Source organism: Eriocheir sinensis, unplaced genomic scaffold (genome assembly GCF_024679095.1).
Source record: "Eriocheir sinensis breed Jianghai 21 unplaced genomic scaffold, ASM2467909v1 Scaffold833, whole genome shotgun sequence".
Lineage (NCBI taxonomy): Eukaryota > Metazoa > Arthropoda > Malacostraca > Decapoda > Varunidae > Eriocheir > Eriocheir sinensis.
In genome coordinates this window covers 41,846-56,334 of record NW_026112201.1, presented here as the reverse complement: position 1 = coordinate 56,334, position 14,489 = coordinate 41,846, and the positions used below count along the sequence as shown (strand labels likewise).

Genomic DNA, 14,489 nt, shown 5'->3' with positions numbered 1-14,489 from the left:
TGACAGACACTGTGAGGTTGACAGACACTGTGAGGTTGAATGACACTGTGAGGGTTCAGACACTATGAGGTTGAATGACACTGTGAGGGTTCAGACACTATGAGGTTGAATGACACTGTGAGGGTTCAGACACTATGAGGTTGAATGACACGATAAATAGAAGATTACTGAACATATCTCAGCACTAAAACAACCCTACACGACATAATAAGGACCGGTACAGCCTTAACATATGGAGAAATGTATCCGGTAGTGAAGAATGGCAACACCCTACAGTTTCCATACTTCCAAAATTAAGCTCGAAGAGGCAATAACTGTATGATAAACAGAACACACAGTATGATAAACAGAACGTTGATTAACATATCACCAAAACAAACATTAGCAACACTAGCATGGCCGGTAAAGCCTCAGAACGTGGAGAAATAATATGACAGCTACTCGATCGACCGTCAGCTGGCGAACCCAATGACCCGTAACTCGCACCACGTAACACAGTGATAGACAGCTTCAGGGGCTCCTAAACTAGTACAAAACTCGTCCATTACAATACCTAGGCTTTTATTTAGCATAGAAAGACACCGGGAATACTTAAATCTTATAGTAACTGCCATCAGCTGGCGACCTCAATGACCCCAAAACTATACGTCACATAACTCAATGATAGACGGCTTCAGGGGCTCCCACACTGGTACAAAACACGTCTGTTGCAATACCTAGGCTTTGTTTAGCATAGAAAGACATACTGAAGCGTCAAATGCTCATATACACACATAAGGAAAAAATGGTCAACTTGTGGGAAACGGCAACACCTCCTACCATGTATACAGGCTTATACCGTGCTTTGTTATCACGCAGCGTGGCTAACAGTATACTAGTGAAGATATTTGACCGCTGCAATACTGAAGAACAACAACACAACGATCGGTATTGCCTAAAAGCAGGAATAAATATATCGGCTTATGGCACCCTCACGCGGCACCCAATAAATTATTCAACAAGACTTTGGGCCCACGGCAACACCTCCCATCACATATACAGGCTTGTACGGGGCTTTGCTATCCCTCAGTGTGCTTAACAACAGACTGAACAAGATAACTAACCACTTTGATATGCAGGAACAACACTGCAATAACCGCTATGGCCTAAAAATAGGGTTAAATATATCCTCACATGGCACCCTCACGCCGCAACACACGATTCGTACCCAAAATATGCAAGTCGACTCGGCCAAACGGCAACACTTTTCAACACAGGTAACGCTCTCACAGGCCTACGAGGGCGTATATACCTGCACAGTGCGGGGAATATTACATAACTAAGCCTATTGTACCAGGAAGATAAACATAAACCACACTAGAGTCCCCGCCATGGCCTGAAAAAGGGAGAAATATACACTTGACAGCACCTCCACATTCTCTCAATCAACCAGGCAGAATGAATGGCACCTGGCCGCATCGGGCGTACAGCCACTCCCGTTGAGGCCTATACTGGATCCTAGGGGTGCTGTAGGCCTATAAATCAACCTCAAGATAACTCCTGTCGCCTCAATACGCGATAATGGAAACTTTAACATTCCAAAAATTACATCGGGTTGCGTTTTGGGGTTGACCTTTTGACCTTGAGACCCGGAGGAAAAGGAGGAGTTACGTTAACAATGGAGGTAAAATTAACATAGGAGTGTTTCTACGGCTATATTGAGTCTATATCTATGTATATATTTACCTATCTGTATGTCTATCTGTCTAACTACCACTGCAATGACCTCGTTCTAGCTATTGACCATTTCTTGTGTATTTGCCCGTCTGTCTGTCTGTCTATCTGTCTATCTATCTACTTATCTATATCCGTTTATCTGTTTGTCTATTTATCTATATCTCTGCCTATATATCTATCTATCTATCCCTGTGCAATAACCTCAGTATCTATTGGTTTATTATCTGTTATCATGCAATAACCTGTGTAAATCTATCTGTCTGTCTAGCTATTTATCTATTCTCTTCATTCTGCCCTCTCCTCCTACTCCTCCTCCTCCTCCTTGTTTCATCTTTTCTTTTTATCTCCATCTCTCCCTCTATCTTCTCTTATTGTTTCCTCCTCCTCCTCCTCCTCCTTTCATCTTTTCTTTTTATCTCCATCTCTCTCTCTATCTTCTCTTATTATTTCCTCCTCCTCCATCTCCTCTCATCTTGTCTTTCTTCTCTTTCTCTTTTCAGTTTTCACTCTTCCGCTTCCTCTATTTTCCTCTTTTCTTCCTCCTCCAATCCTCCTCTTTCTCCTCCTTCTCCTAGCTCATACATGTCGTTTGTTCAATATATACTTTCTCCTTCTGTCTGGGTATATGCTAATTGTACCACTACTACTACTACTGAAATGCCTGAATTTTTCTCTTTACTATACTCCCACACGACCACTGCGTGTAACGAAACACACGAGAAATTAATCCAGACAAGGGAAGTTTTGCCGGCGCCGGGGATCGAACCCGCGACCAGCGTAACGGGAGAGCCGCTCCTTTACCAGTCGGCCAAAGAGGTACCTCCCTGGCTAAGTGGGTTATGGGAGGCTCGGCCATCAGGCAAGTCGTGTCACTACACTACTACTACTACTACTACTACTAATGATAATAACAATATTAATAATAATAATGGATATGAAACATTGCTTGACTGTTTTGCACGTTCTATTTTGCTTTATTTAATTGGACAGCAGATAAAGACATGGTAATTACAACCAGGTAAACACACACACACACACACACACAGATTGAAGGAGATGGACTTGACGACACTGGAACAAAGAAGGGAGAGAGGAGATCTGATCACGCTGTATAAGTTGGTAAATAAGTTTGATGAGGTGGATAGAGAGGATCTCTTCTCAACTGTGAGGACACAGGGGCTGAGAGGACATGGAAAGAAACTTCATAAAGGAACCTGTTTGTGACTTGAAAAAGTAGGTTATAGTTTTCCACACAGAAGTGTTAACACATGGAACAGCTTGCGGGAAGAGGTGGTGGAGGCGAGCAGTGTCCACCAAATGAAGGAAAGGCTGGATGAATGTATTTATGGAGACGGGACTATTAGAGCTTAGCTCGGGCCACCTAGACTACAAATAGCTAAATACACACACACACACACACACACACACACACTTGTGAAAGCAGTGTAGCGGTACAGCGGTACAGTACCTATGATTTATACATATATATATATATATATATATATATATATATATATATATATATATATATATATATATATATATATATATATATATATATATATATATATATATATATATATATATATATATATATATATATATATATATATACAGACGCTGTATATATAGCTGCACCTTCCACCACCACACAACACCCAGCCGCACGTGCCCCAGCAATGAGATTCCCTTGTAGTTATGACAGAAATCGTTATTCTGTTTTGGTAATGGTGGAGAGGGAGGAAGGGAGACCCGAGCCCCAGACCAAGGCCGAGTAGTGCCTGGCGGGGCGTGTTGACGTGTGTGTGTGTGTTGGTGAGCAGCGTTCATTGCAAGGTGTGTTCCTCCATATTTACCGCATAAAATGGAGACAAAGATTCTTGTGTTGCCCTGTAATGTGTTGTTCTATGGCTGTGTTGTTGTCAGTGCTAATAGGCTGGGGAGGAGGCTTAGTGAGGCAGACTATGGTGATGCCAAGGTTATTTACTTTGTTGAATCTCGTCGACTACGGACACAGCTGAGGTGGACCTCCGCTGCTTCCCACTGGCTCCTCTCCTCTTGTTGAAGGTTTGTAGAAAAGATATATGAAGAGATAGTGATGTTTCATAAAGTAGATTATGAGATACTGGCACGGACCTAAAACGAATCTTTACCAAGACGATTTCCGTTGCCACTGGGATAACCTGGCGCTGGTGGCTGGTCAGGTACTGTTGACAGCCACTTGTCCAGGTGGTACTTGAAGGTGTCGGGTGCTACTGCAGTCAGGTTCCTTATGCTGGGAGGCACTGCATTGAATAGGCGTGCTCCAGTGTGGGTGAAGCTGTTGTGCACGATGGTTTTCACTCTTGAGGACACACCTTCAGTCCTCTTGATGTAGCACAGCCTGCCGCGCCTTGGGTGGTGGTGCTCCTGGAGGCCGGCATTTGGTACCAGCTTCTCAAGTGTCTTCACACGTACATGATGATGTACCTGTCTCGGCGCCGCTGTAGTGAGTAGAGATGCAGGTGCTGTAGCCTTTCCAAGTAGTTTAGGTGCTCCATACCCTCAATACGGCTGGTAAATGTTCTCTGCAATGCCTCTATCCTTGATATATCTCCCACTCTGTGTGGGGACCACAGCTGGCAGCAGTACTCCAGCCTAGGGAGCACCAAGGATTTCCAGTGTCAGCATACAGTCCTGTTTCCTGGTTCTGAAGGTGCGTAGTATCCAACCAGTGAGTTCTTGGGCTGTTGCTGTGATCTTGTCGTAGTGCAACGTGAAGGTGGCGTCATCACTCACATACACTCCAAGATCCTTGACGTGGTGTTTGCTTTCGATGGTTTGCTGGTTGCAGAGGTAACTTGTCGTGGTCTTCAGCTCCTGTAGTGGGCCATATCTAAGTACCTCAAATTTGTCACTGTTTAGCAGCATGTTGTTCTCCTCTGCCCAAGTTAATACTCGGTCCACGTCAGCTTGTAGCAGGGCAGTGTCACTGTGGGCTTGTACATGTTTAAGGATCCTCGTGTCGTCTCCGAAGGATGTGGCCTGCGCATGCTGGAGGTCTTGATCGATGTCTTGTATCATGACCAGGAACAGGAGTGGTCCCAGCACCAAGCCTTGAGGAACGCCACTTTTGAAACATTTGAAACATTTTATTATACTTGCAATTTGTATACATAGGTCGATATAACATAAATTTGTTGTGCAAGTAGCCCATAGGAAGCTAGAGCTTTTGGGGCAACAATTGGTATGTATTTATAAGTTTTTTTTTTCTTTTTCTGGACATGTATAGTACTAAATTTTTTGGCCCAAGTAACATTAGATAAAGTATTCAAAATAATAATCTAACAATACTAGTATTACTAATAAAAAGACAATAATGATAATAATAATGAAATAATAATGATAATGATGATAATAATGATTAATAATGATAATAGTAATAATAATAAAAGTAATAATGATAATATATCACCTCTGTTTACGTTCTTCTCTAATAACATCATCATCATCATCATCATCATCATAATAATAATAATAATAATAATAATAATAATAATAATAATACCTATCATTACTACAATGATGATGATGATACACAGCAGTTGTGCTAATAATAATAGAATGACAACAATAATAATAATGGTAATAATACTGATAATAATAACAATAATAACAATAATAATAATAATAATAATAATAATAATAATAATAATAATAATAATAATAATAGCAATAATAATAGCAATAATAATAATAATAATAATAATAATAATTGACTGGGCTAGGTCGAGATAAACTGCCCTGGACTGACACTTGTTGAGTTCGGCCTGTGAGGAAACTGTGGATCCATTTTCCTAGGTTACCACTGATACCATGAGCCCTGAGTTTGTGTAGCAGTAGCCCATGGTCCACCTTATCGAAGGCCTTGGCGAAGTCTAGGTAGATGACGTCTGCGTTCCTGCCCTCCCGCACTGCCTCGAGTATTCCTTGGTGGTGCTTCAGTAGCTGTGAGAGACAGGAACGACCTGTCCTAAATCCGTGCTGTCCCTCGTTTAAGGTATTCCTCTTTTCTAGGTGGTTGACGAGCTTTGTGCAGATGATCTTCTCTGTTATTTTAATGAGGTGTGATGTTAAGACCACAGGACGGTAATTCTTGGCCTGTCCTCTGCTGCCACCTTTGTGGATGGGAGTTACTATCCCGGTCTTTAATAGTGGTGGGACTGTCGCTTCACTTAGTGATTTGTGCCACAGTAGCTGAAGTGGTTTTGCCAGTTCATTCCTGCAGTTTCTTAGCAGTATGGCATGGAAGCCGTCCGGTCCTGCTGCTGAGTCCGGTGCAATACTGTTGATGGCTGCTACAATGTCCCCGGTTTCTAATTCTATATCGGTGAGCAGCTGGTGATCTTTTGTTGGGGCTTGGAAGAAGGAGATAGGGTCTGTTACCATCTTGTTCGGCAGTGGGGTGCTGAAGACACTGTCGTACTGTTGGCGGAGCAGCTGGGCCATTTCCTTTGGGCAGCTCACAGTCTCATTACCGTCCGTTATCAGAGGGCCTACTGGGGCGCGTGAAGAAGTATTTTGAGTTCTCCTTGATGTTTGACACTGCCCTTCTTTCATCTCTGGTTCTCTCTTGCTCATGGGATTCCATCAGTTGATGTTCCAAGGAAACTAGCTGGTCTTGAATCCGACTCCTTGTTGTTGTGTGGTGCTCTGGAACACTGAGTAATTTTTTCTTCAGAGTTGACCTTTTTCTCATTAGTATCTTCCTGTCCCTTGGGATGAGCTGCTTTGTCCGGTTACCTTTCCGTGGGGTCCACCGTTTGCAGATGTCCAGGGCCTTTTCCTGTAGGAGCATCAGTGAGGTGTTGGCATCCTTCTCTGTCATAAGCGCTTCCCAGTCGGCAAGTTCAAGTTCCGCTCGGATTTGGTCCCATTTCACCTTTAGGCTGACATCACCAGCTTGTAACCTTCATGGCAGCAATCAAGACTCACTCCTTCGCTACAATGTTGTATGAACAAGTGCACCCAGGATTATTTATGGAGGCTAACATCATTATAGTGTTGTCGGCCCTGCGATGGTGACGCTCATCATCAGCGGCAGTAAATGTGAACACCAACGAGAGTGTCTGTGCCATCCAAGGGTGGGCTGTCTTGGGTGGTGGGCCAGTGTGTGTGGGAGGGCTGTCCTGGGTGGTGGGCCAGTGTGTGTGGGAGGGCTGTCCTGGGTGGTGGGCCAGTGTGTGTGGGAGGGCTGTCCTGGGTGGTGGGCCAGTGTGTGTGGGAGGGCTGTCCTGGGTGGTGGGCCAGTGTGTGTGGGAGGGCTGTCTTGGGTTACCGTTACCGTTGATGAGGTTTCAGGCCCTGCTGCTCCGCCGCTGATGCAGCGCTCTACGAGGGCCGTCAACAATTTCAACGTTAGCCTCAATAATAGTCTTCCATGCACTTATTCTCAAACATTGTAGTGAGTGAGTGAGTGTCTTAATTTCTTTTACGAATAATATCACATATAACAACTAGTTCAGTGTTCATGTCCACTATTTTCATTATAGTATCACAATTAAATATTCAACAATTATTTCCAGCACACTGAACATTCATCACACACAATTTATGTTTCAGTACAGACACTATAATTAATAGCCATGATCAGTCATGTTACGAATTCTCTCAATTTCAGTCTGGAAAACTAGACAACACTGGTCATTCACTGAGTGGTTGATTTCAGGCTTCTTGTACCTCACACAATTTATGCATTTCTTCTCGGCCATGGTGCACTCCTGTGATTTATGATTGCTTGTGCATTTGAAACATTTTGGGCATCTCCATTGGTCTTGGCAGTACGGTAGGCCTCAAGATGGCCACATCTCTGACAATGATAGCATATAGTTGCATGATATCTGTCTCTCACTGTGTATATTCCCCATTCTAATTTTAGCTTGTCATGATTCTTGTGAATCAGCTCTCTTACAGTTGGGTCACACCTCAAAATGTAGTGCATCGTGCCGCCAGCCGCAGGCTTGCTAAAAACCAACTCAGTCTTATCCTCAACACCCCCAATGGCATGTAAGAACTCATTGCAGTCTAAGATGGTCTCCTTTATTTTTTCCTTGGTTTCCTCTTTATGCACATTGCATATCATGATCTTTGGGTTCATCTTTCCAACACTCTTGGTATTAATTTGCTCAACAGACTCCAGTTTTTGAGCAGCCTCATCCCTTGTGTTCTCATTATCAAAGTTCATGACAATGTTACCTCTATTTGTAAATCTTGAATCAGTTATTTGAATACCATTCAGTGCCTGGGAGACTTCATCCTTCATGTCTGTTGCCTTCTTTTCCTGTGTAGAGGCCTTGACAACAAGTAAATTCTTCTTAACTTTCCTCTTACGTTTGGTGACCTCAGCCCAAGTTGCATCTGCTGACTCCACATGTGCATGCTCGGCTCGCTGCAAAATGTCCACCACATCTTGCGCCACCTCAACCAACTCCTTCACACTGACTGCTCGTAACTCAACTTCTTGTATCACTTCTGTGGTGGGCCAGTGTCTGTGGGAGGGCTGTCTTGGGTGGTGGGCCAGTGTCTGTGGGAGGGCTGTCTTGGGTGGTGGCCAGTGTCTGTGGGAGGGCTGTCTAGGGTGGTGGGCCAGTGTCTGTGGGAGGGTTGTCTTGGGTGGTGGGCCAGTGTCTGTGGGAGGGCTGTCTTGGGTGGTGGGCCAGTGTGTGTGGGAGGGCTGTCTTGGGTGGTGGGCCAGTGTGTGTGGGAGGGCTGTCTTGGGTGGTGGGCCAGTGTCTGTGGGAGGGCTGTCTTGGGTGGTGGGCCAGTGTGTGTGGGAGGGCTGTCTAGGGTGGTGGGCCAGTGTCTGTGGGAGGGCTGTCTTGGGTGGTGGGCCAGTGTCTGTGGGAGGGCTGTCCTGGGTGGTGGGCCAGTGTCTGTGGGAGGGCTGTCTTGGGTGGTGGGCCAGTGTGTGTGGGAGGGCTGTCTTGGGTGGTGGGCCAGTGTGTGTGGGAGGGCTGTCTTGGGTGGTGGGCCAGTGTCTGTGGGAGGGCTGTCTTGGGTGGTGGGCCAGTGTGTGTGGGAGGGCTGTCTTGGGTGGTGGGCCAGTGTCTGTGGGAGGGTTGTCTTGGGTGGTGGGCCAGTGTGTGTGGGAGGGCTGTCTAGGGTGGTGGGCCAGTGTCTGTGGGAGGGCTGTCTTGGGTGGTGGGCCAGTGTGTGTGGGAGGGCTGTCTTGGGTGGTGGGCCAGTGTGTGTGGGAGGGCTGTCTTGGGTGGTGGCCAGTGTGTGTGGGAGGGCTGTCTTGGGTGGTGGGCCAGTGTCTGTGGGAGGGCTGTCTTGGGTGGTGGGCCAGTGTGTGTGGGAGGGCTGTCTTGGGTGGTGGCCAGTGTCTGTGGGAGGGCTGTCTTGGGTGGTGGCCAGTGTGTGGGAGGGCTGTCTTGGGTGGTGGGCCAGTGTGTGTGGGAGGGTTGTCTTGGGTGGTGGGCCAGTGTCTGTGGGAGGGCTGTCTTGGGTGGTGGGCCAGTGTCTGTGGGAGGGCTGTCTTGGGTGGTGGCCAGTGTCTGTGGGAGGGCTGTCTTGGGTGGTGGGCCAGTGTGTGTGGGAGGGCTGTCTTGGGTGGTGGGCCAGTGTCTGTGGGATGGCTGTCTTGGGTGGTGGCCAGTGTGTGTGGGAGGGCTGTCTTGGGTGGTGGGCCAGTGTCTGTGGGATGGCTGTCTTGGGTGGTGGCCAGTGTGTGTGGGAGGGCTGTCTTGGGTGGTGGGCCAGTGTCTGTGGGAGGGCTGTCTTGGGTGGTGGCCAGTGTCTGTGGGAGGGCTGTCTTGGGTGGTGGCCAGTGTCTGTGGGAGGGCTGTCTTGGGTGGTGGCCAGTGTGTGTGGGAGGGCTGTCTTGGGTGGTGGCCAGTGTGTGTGGGAGGGCTGTCTTGGGTGGTGGGCCAGTGTGTGTGGGAGGGCTGTCTTGGGTGGTGGCCAGTGTCTGTGGGAGGGCTGTCTTGGGTGGTGGGCCAGTGTCTGTGGGAGGGCTGTCTTGGGTGGTGGCCAGTGTCTGTGGGAGGGCTGTCTTGGGTGGTGGGCCAGTGTGTGGGAGGGCTGTCTTGGGTGGTGGGCCAGTGTGTGTGGGAGGGCTGTCTTGGGTGGTGGGCCAGTGTGTGGGAGGGCTGTCTTGGGTGGTGGGCCAGTGTGTGTGGGAGGGCTGTCTTGGGTGGTGGGCCAGTGTGTGTGGGAGGGCTGTCTTGGGTGGTGGGCCAGTGTGTGTGGGAGGGCTGTCTTGGGTGGTGGGCCAGTGTGTGTGGGAGGGCTGTCTTGGGTGGTGGGCCAGTGTGTGTGGGAGGGCTGTCTTGGGTGGTGGGCCAGTGTGTGTGGAAGGGTTGTCTTGGGTGGTGGGCCTGGTTGTGGGGGTGGGGGGTTTTGGGTGGTGGGCCAGTGTGTGTGGGAGGGCTGTCTTGGGTGGTGGGCCAGTGTGTGTGGGAGGGCTGTCTTGGGTGGTGGGCCAGTGTGTGTGGGAGGGCTGTCTTGGGTGGTGGGCCAGTGTGTGGGAGGGCTGTCTTGGGTGGTGGGCCAGTGTGTGGGAGGGCTGTCTTGGGTGGTGGGCCAGTGTCTGTGGGAGGGCTGTCTAGGGTGGTGGGCCAGTGTGTGTGGGAGGGCTGTCTTGGGTGGTGGGCCAGTGTGTGTGGGGTGTCTTGGGTGGTGGGCCAGTGTGTGTGGGAGGGCTGTCTTGGGTGGTGGGCCAGTGTGTGTGGGAGGGCTGTCTTGGGTGGTGGGCCAGTGTCGTGGGGAGGGCTGTCTTGGGTGGTGGGCCAGTGTGTGTGGGAGGGCTGTCTTGGGTGGTGGGCCAGTGTGTGTGGGAGGGTTGTCTTGGGTGGTGGGCCAGTGTCTGTGGGAGGGCTGTCTTGGGTGGTGGGCCAGTGTGTGTGGGAGGGCTGTCTTGGGTGGTGGGCCAGTGTGTGTGGGAGGGCTGTCTTGGGTGGTGGGCCAGTGTGTGGGAGGCTGTCTTGGGTGGTGGGCCAGTGTGTGGGAGGGTTGTCTTGGGTGGTAACCAGTGTCTGTGGGAGGGTTGTCTTGGGTGGTGGGCCAGTGTCTGTGGGAGGGCTGTCTAGGGTGGTGGGCCAGTGTGTGTGGGAGGGCTGTCTTGGGTGGTGGCCAGTGTCTGTGGGAGGTTGTCTTGGGTGGTGGGCCAGTGTGTGTGGGAGGGCTGTCTTGGGTGGTGGGCCAGTGTCTGTGGGAGGGTTGTCTTGGGTGGTGGGCCAGTGTCTGTGGGAGGGCTGTCTTGGGTGGTGGGCCAGTGTGTGTGGGAGGGCTGTCTTGGGTGGTGGCCAGTGTCTGTGGGAGGGCTGTCTAGGGTGGTGGGCCAGTGTGTGTGGGAGGGCTGTCTTGGGTGGTGGCCAGTGTCTGTGGGAGGGCTGTCTAGGGTGGTGGGCCAGTGTGTGTGGGAGGGCTGTCTAGGGTGGTGGGCCAGTGTGTGTGGGAGGGCTGTCTTGGGTGGTGGCCAGTGTCTGTGGGAGGGCTGTCTAGGGTGGTGGGCCAGTGTGTGTGGGAGGGCTGTCTTGGGTGGTGGCCAGTGTCTGTGGGAGGGCTGTCTAGGGTGGTGGGCCAGTGTGTGTGGGAGGGTTGTCTTGGGTGGTGGCCAGGGTCTTGGGGATGGTTGTCTTGGGTGGTGGGCCAGTGTCTGTGGGAGGGCTGTCTAGGGTGGTGGCCAGTGTCTGTGGGAGGGTTGTCTTGGGTGGTGGCCAGGGGCTGTGGGATGGCTGTCTAGGGTGGTGGGCCAGTGTCTGTGGGAGGGTTGTCTTGGGTGGTGGGCCAGTGTCTGTGGGAGGGCTGTCTAGGGTGGTGGGCCAGTGTCTGTGGGAGGGTTGTCTTGGGTGGTGGGCCAGTGTCTGTGGGAGGGCTGTCTAGGGTGGTGGGCCAGTGTCTGTGGGAGGGTTGTCTTGGGTGGTGGGCCAGTGTCTGTGGGAGGGCTGTCTAGGGTGGTGGGCCAGTGTGTGTGGGAGGGCTGTCTAGGGTGGGTGGGTATAGTCTGGTATCTGGGACGGGAGGGTGCCAGGCACTGCTGCCATCTCCATTAATAATAGAGGAAAGATGATGTTTGTGAGATATTAATTTCCTTGAAAATATGGTCTGGGGTGGGGTATATCGAGGAATATATTTGGTAAAGGTATGGTAAGGTCAGGTTATATAAGGTTAGGTTATATTGTTTATGATAAAGAAATAGATATTGTCTGGGGTGGGGTATATTAAGGCACAGGTCATTATGTTAGGTTAGTCTTAGTTAGGTTACGTCAGGTACAGTAAGGTCAGGCTAGGTTATATTGTTTATGATATAGTAATAGATACTGTCTGGGGTGGGATATATCGAAGCGCGGACCAGGTTATGTCAGGTTAGTTTTAGTTAGGTATGGCGTTAAGTGTTCAGAGAGTTGCCCGTCTCAAAATTTGATACACTGGCTATTTATTTCTGGCCAAAATATTGTGCTTTTTCATTTGGAGATATTTTTTTCTACGGAAACTACTAAAAAGTGATTTATTGCAATTTCATCATCTGGCGCCACAGCTGCAAAATACCTCGCAGAGGGTTTAAGGTGGGGGGAACATATTTAAATTATCCCAACCAAACTTTATGACCTAACAGCTAATGGGGGGCCTCGCCCCCCTCGCCCCCCTTCTAACCAGGGGGGCAGCACCCCCCCTGGACCCCCCCCACATGTATATGCGACTTAATTCTGCAAGGGGGTATTTCTCGAAACACCGGCTGCACCGCCGCCGCGTCCGTCACCGGAGCAGTCAAATATGACATGCGTAAACAGTGGTAGCCGTAATTATTTCGCATAACTTGAGAAACACAACAGTAGTAGGTAGAACACCGTAGAATTAATCTAACCTTACCAGGCGAGTGTGGGCCAAATTATTGAGAGTCGTAAGCTATCCCTCCAACGCTCGGGGCCCACAACACCGCGGCCCGCAAAAAAGACACTAACTTTCTAAAAATCGGTAGCATCATTGCTGTCAATTTGCAATGCATATATATGGGGTTCAAAATGCATGGAATAATGAGATCTAACCCATGGCTAGGGTGAGAAGTACCGCAGTGAGATGGGCAACTCTCTGAACATAGATCTAGGTCAGGTTAGGTTATATTGTTTATGATATAGAAATAGATATTGTCTGGGGTGGGATATATCGAGGCACGGACCAGGTTATGTTAGGTTAGTTTGTCAGGTTATGTCAGGTGCAGTTGTTATGTCAGGTACAGTTATAAATAAATATGATAAAGATTTGAATATTGTCTTGGGTGGGATATATTGAGCCATGGGCCAGGTTATGTTTGATTAGTTTCAGGTTATGTCAGGTGCAGTTGTTATGTCAGGTACAGTTATAAATATATATGGTAAAGATTTGAATATTGTCTTGGGTGGGATATATTGAACCACAGGCATGTAAAATCCATTCTCCCTAAGGGTAAGAATTTTTATCCCTGCAAAATTGTGTAGTTTTGGTAAATTTATTCTCCTGAAGTTATTTGAGATTTTATATGCATTATTTTTTGCATGTGGATTGTTAAATAGTTCAGGTTTGATATGAATTAAACAGAAATAAAATATCCTCAATATTTTTGCTGTAATAGTCTGAATAATTTTGTCTCAATTCACCCCAACAAAAAAAAGTTATGAGGAGAATTGAGACACATTTTAGCAAGTGCCAGCAAACATTGGCTGGTGCTGCACCCTGGTGGTGGATCCTGTCACTGACAACATAGGAAAACTATAGGCGTCATCTGGTGATATCTGGCTTTCTTGAGACTGTTTTCACCTCCCACCCGTGATCCGCCAGAGTCCTCTTTCTTGCTCACATGACAAGATGAATCAACACTATTTCTTATTTTATCACTCATCAAGGACAACACGCGTTAATTTAGTTACAATTACAAGATCTAAAGTTCATTGGGTACATTTCCCTTGCTGCTTAGCGTCACTGTATGCGACGGAATTTCTTAAAACGTCCTTTTTTCCACAAAATATTGACAAATGGCATCGTTTCACTTTCTTGTCTCTGATGATTTATGATGTTTTCATACCGGAAAGTTCCTACTTATCCTACAATGATGCTTTAAAATGTTCTGTGGTGCAGCAGTAACACAACAGTAACCTCGTGAACTCTATATCCAACCCCACCTGGCAGGGTTACTCATAGGAAGCTCAGGAAATGGTCCTTGCCATAGGCCTAAAGAGGTGCGGCCAGCAAGAAAGTGGCCGTACTCTGCTCTGCTGCGGCTTGTGCGGGACCCCTGATTCTTGTCAAGAATTTGGGGGTAGTCTTGAAAATCTGATGCGCTAAAACAAGAAATGCAAGAATTTCCCTAGATTTGGGAAAATTCTTGCTTGGTCTAGGGTAATTCTTGATCGCCAGACGATATCTTATGATGGAGAGTGAGCAAGACACTTATGTGAGCTTTATTCCTAGGAAATTTGGGAAGATTTACCCTGAGGAAGAGAAATACTATGAGGTAACCCATGATAGGAGGGCATACATAGCAAGAGTTCTAAAAGTTTGTATAACCAGTGTAACAATTAAATTCTTAGAGAGAGGATGAACACTCAGTAGGACTGGCCCAAACGTGGTTATGTTGGTGAGGTTAGTATGACACACTTGATCAGTGGACCAGTGCTGTTGTCAGGCACACCGCCTTTAACAATTAGAAGGATTGATAAAGCTTCTGCTGACTTTAAAATGCATGTAAAACACAGCATGATGTAACCACTCCCCTGGCACTTACAGAAAGTAACAATACGTAGGTTACTTCTCTTTTT

General features: G+C 48.1%; 1 pseudogene; it reads left to right on the top strand.

The window, feature by feature from the left end:
• Window positions 1-3,504: 3,504 nt before the first annotated feature.
• Window positions 3,505-14,489, top strand: part of LOC126994611 (C-factor-like) — a 42,876-nt pseudogene continuing 31,891 nt past the window's right edge.